The sequence below is a fragment of the Carassius gibelio genome, chromosome B22 (assembly GCF_023724105.1).
Source record: "Carassius gibelio isolate Cgi1373 ecotype wild population from Czech Republic chromosome B22, carGib1.2-hapl.c, whole genome shotgun sequence".
NCBI classification, from domain to species: Eukaryota; Metazoa; Chordata; class Actinopteri; order Cypriniformes; family Cyprinidae; genus Carassius; species Carassius gibelio.
The window spans coordinates 38,353,707-38,358,830 of NC_068417.1; positions in this window are offsets into that span (position 1 = coordinate 38,353,707).

Sequence of the window (5,124 nt, forward strand, 5' to 3'; positions counted from 1 at the left end):
ACAGCTTTGGAGCCCATTTACTTTTATCGCATCTACTTTCACACTTAAGATGATTCAGTCTCCCATTGTAATATGAGATTTGTGTTCCACAGAAACACAACATGTGTTTTGGAAAGACATGAGAGGGAGTAAGTTTTAACTTTTGGAGTGCTAAACTAAGCCACAGCCATTATTGTTTCAAAGTTTGTGCTGATTCATTGTCAGGTGTGAATCTGACAAACCCTGAATCCACTAAACTACAAGCCACTGTAGTTTAGTGGCTAGTGTTCACTGGGATTTTAAGGTAAACTATTGATTAAACTTACAATATCCTCTTGAACTTCTAACGTCATTGCCGTTTTAGTGCCAGAAAGACGTAATAATGAAATTCACTTATGTCATTGTTAATATTACGAACAGTGCTGTTCATCTAGATCACAAACAAGTACCAACAAACAAGCTGGAAACAGCTGGAAAGTGTGGCCAAAGTAAAAAAATGCCTCACGCTCTCAAATAAACGGCACATCTGTGACATTTGTAGAGAGAACCAGCATTAAATACTTTTGTCATGTGTGCTTAAGGTTATTTGGCCAGTGTCAGAGTAACTTCGAGTGAATCTCTCCTCACATTTCTGGTGCATGTGTCACACTGACAGACGTTAGCTTAGCCACTATGCTCTAACCGTGCCGTGTCACTGCTAAAAGCAACAACAGACACTCTGTAAAACAGCTTCAAACTTACTTTTACAACAGGGTAAGTTGCTGTCAGAATGAATAAATCGCATTCATGTTTAAGCGTTAAAACAAATGATTTGTATGTTTGTCTCGGGGTGAATTACCGCCACAGCAGCATTAGCCTAGCGCGCTAACTCAAACTAGCCCAAACTTCTGTCAACTTTCCCACAGCCCTTCATGTCGTAGTCTCATGAAATATAGTCTGTTTATCGGACACACAGTTGCTTGTCGACTCAAAATGTCCTTGTTGCGTGGCAGTAGACCGGAAAAGTGGCACGATGATCTGTTTTGAAGTTGACAGGAGGGAATGAAACTTATCTCTTACCAGGAAGTGCCAGCTGGGCTTCACGCGCGCTGAACTGGAGCTCGCGCCGAGGATGAGGAGGATGAGGATGATGAGGATATTGATGATGATGATATTGATGATGGTGGTGGTCTCTCAGTCTGTCGAGGTCGAGCTCCTGCTGAGTTCCTGCGCGACACCGAAACACACAGGCGATCTATTCGCTCGCGTCTACACAGAGTGTGTATGTGTGTGTTCGCGTGAGTGTGTGAGTACACACAGATCCCAGCATGCTCACTCGAGAGGGGCGGGAAACTTCACACAGGCCAGTAACTTCAACATTCACAGAGAAAAGAGCAAAGAAATGTGTTCTATTCTCCAAGTTTTCTATGCTCTTCTGCTCTATTCTCTAAAAGAGGTTCACTTCAGTTCTATTTTATTCTGTTCTGCTGCACCTCACCAGTATTCTACTGTATTTTGCAAGCTGTTCTGTTTCACATTACCTGATTTCGAATCTAATATATTCTCTTTCGTGAAATATAAACTCTGCTCTCTCGACTTCAGTTCTATTTTGGTTTCACTTCAAGGTCCTTTAATTTTCTCAGTTTTACCTTATTTCTGTCCTCTATGAAAGCTATCTCTCTTGGGCAGTACCTTTTCTAAAGGTACTAATATGTAACTTTGAGGTACTAATATACACCCTTTATGAGGTAAATAAGGTATAAAGGTAGGCTACCACCCCAGTTACAGCTCTATGTAAGTTTCACTTCACTGTCATTCCATTTAGCAAGTTTCATTTTATTTCCTTTCTGTTAAATTTCAAGTCGCCACTTTACTCTATTGTAATTTGTTTTGTGGCATTCTGTTTCATTATTTTCTGTTTCACTCCACTAATTCTTCTTTTTTCACATCATTTCTTTGAGTTTCATTTTAAATCTTTTATGGTCTATTGTCTATAAGTTTATTTACAATTTTATTATACACTATGCTGTTTTACCTCACTTCTATTCAAGTTTTACATCACTACTATTTTATTCTTTTTTTTTCAATTCACTTCCCTTCTATTTTATTCAACAAGTTTCCCTTCATTCTATTCTATTCTATTCTATTCTATTCTATTCCAATGTAAGTTTCATGTATGTTTATATTTTGTAGGTTAAACAGACACATTTATTAGAACCATATTAAATACTAACCACGCAGAAACATGATCATACATCGAGTACAAGACTTGCTGAAGGAGAAGTTTCATACAGCAAACGATTAAAAAAAAAAACCCTAGATTGTGGGAACATGGACTTACTGTAAAGGTAAGTAAGGTAAATAACATCTTAAGAGCACTTTTAGCAGCACATTGCTTAGATTTGCCGTCCCTCTGCTTTCAAAGTATATACAGGGATGCACATCCAGAGCCACAACTTCAACAAGAATCTGCAATGTTTCATGCTCAGAGAATTCAGGTGTGGTACTGTGATGCCACCCTTGCAATAAATTAATTTGTGAAATTTCATCCCTGTGAGACATTCAAGTCAATTGCAAGTGGAATTATTGGAAAGTGGAAGCTTTTAGAAACAGCAGCAACTCAGGAAAAAGAAGGTGCATGGTGCATGAAAGTTGCAAACTCTCTACTGATTAGATACTGTACAACTGAATAGATATGATCTTTCACCTGTATTAATATCAGAGCAGTGGGAGATTCGTAAGAGTATGTATAGTCAATATTCCATGGTCAAGCTGCTGCATGCAAGCTGCAACCACAAAAAAAAAAAAAAGATTTCCTTGCTTAGTATTTTTGTCTTGTGGAGCGTTGGATGGAGCGGTGTAGAGCACACCACCACTGGACTCTGGAGCAGTGGATATGTGTTCTGTGGCATCTTGCTGATTCTGTCTGATGGGTAAGTCTGGGTTTGGCGGATGCCTGGAGAACATGCCTGACTTGAGTTGTTTTTCAGGGATTAGTCTAGGCCCCTTATTATCAGTGAAAGGAAATCTTAAAGGGATAATTCACCCAAAAATGAAAATTACTCCAAGATTTACTCGCCCTCAATCCATGTCTTTCTTCTGTCCGATGGATACAATCAGAGTTAATCTAAAACAAATTTGTTGTGGCTCTTCCAAGCTTTATAATGGCAGTGAATGGGTGTTGAGATTCTGAAGAACCAAAAAGTGCATCCATCCATTATAAAAAGTGCTCCACATAGCTCCAGGGGGATAATAAAGCCTCTGGAAGCGAAGTATTGCATTTGAGTAAGAAAAATATCCATATTTAAAATTTCATAAACCATAATCTCTAGTTTCTGCTAACTGTTGTAGGCTCAGTGGTGTTCCAGCGGATGACGTAGGATGTAGACGTAGCATAAGCTCTGTTGAGAAGTGATCAGAAGCACAGAGGAGACAGCAAAACCAAACAATGGCCACGAATTAGAAGTACAAAAGAAAGATTTTGGTAAAAGCCCAGAGGAGACTGGATTTCCTTTGCTGTAAACAAAACGTGATTTTCTCACATAGTCTCCCTTTTATGCTTCAGCATTCAGAGATATTTTGGACACTGCTATGCTTCCAACCTTGTGGGAACAGTTCGAGGAAGGCCCTTTTCTATTCCAGCATGAAAGCGAGGTCTATAAAGACATGGTTGGGTGAGTTGGATGAGAGCTTGACTGGCCCACACAGAGACCCTGACCTTAACCCCACTAAACATGTTTGGGATGAACTGCAGTGGAGATTCCAGGCCAGGGCTTGTCGTCCAGCATCAATGCCTGACCTCACAAATGCTCTACTCAAATAATGGCCAAATATTCGCACAGAATTTTTGTGGAAAGCCTTCCCAGAAGAGTAGATGCTATTATAGCTGCAAAGGGGGACCAACTCCATATTAATGTCTATGTATTTTTAATGCAATCATTAAAGTCCCTGTTGGTGTAGTATTGGGACCAGGTTTCCCAATACTTTCATCCATATAGTGTGTTTATATATGCGTACTGTATATATAAAAAAATCATTTATTATTTGCTTTATTTTATAAATGTCACCTGCAGTTTCCCTATAGTCATTAATGCCTAATATTCTCATCTCATCAGGAAAACTTATGAACAAACAGCATAAATCTCACAATTTCTCTTCAATTGTGATTTCCTTAACTGTGTGCAACTGTGCGTTCACCCTTATTTATCCACCGAATTTCCTTGATTTTATATTTTGATACGCCTGTACCTGTGTCTGCGAGTTCAAAGATTGTAAGTGAAGCATGCTAGACAACATAAAGACACTTTGTATTTAGTCACAAAACTTGAATCATATCAGCATATCTAAAGAGTGTGTAAACTTGGTAAGTGTCAAATTAATTTCAAAAGATCGGCTATCTTGATTTTATCCATATAAACGATATTGTGTATTGTCAGCAGTCCAATTGCCGAAATAGACTCTATACAATAGTATTACATTCAATCAGAGCATTTGAGAGGAGCATTTTCTGTTTTCCGTATAAGGAAAGTAACAATGTTTTCTCCTGTATTTTGACAGTTGATAATCAACAAGTGCTGTGCGTTGCTTTTCCTTCGTTTCTTTTTTTTATGTCTTGACACTTCAATAGCAGTTCTGCTAACCTCCTCACAAATACCATATAAGAAAGGTAAAGCACACACTGTGTGTTTTCCCCCCTTCTTGAACAAGCGTTGAAGATTAAAAGAAACGTCTCCGCAAAATCTGTCAATTCTGTTGGCGAATAACGGCAAGCTGGAATTTAATGGCATGAGTTATATTGGGCTCCCTCAACACCCACATTTTGCTCTCAATGAGATCAATGCTGCTTCATGACAGATAGGGACTGTCTTTAGTATCTTCAAATTTCTGGTTTCTGAGGGAATAATTAGATAGATGGATAAGACGCAGCTCTCTCTGGTTCAACACCAGTCTGTTGTCTTGAAATCTGTGTAATAATCAGATTGTGGCGATTCTTCTAAAAGTAGAGTGAAAAGTAATGAAAGTAGAATTTATTTAAAAAAAAATTTTTTTAGATATTTGTTTTGCCAAAATCCTTGTTTGATTTGGTATTTTTCTAGAATGTAGATGAGCTTCCTCGTGTCTTTTTTCGGGTCTTGTTTGTCTTTACCCATAGACAATGAACTTTTT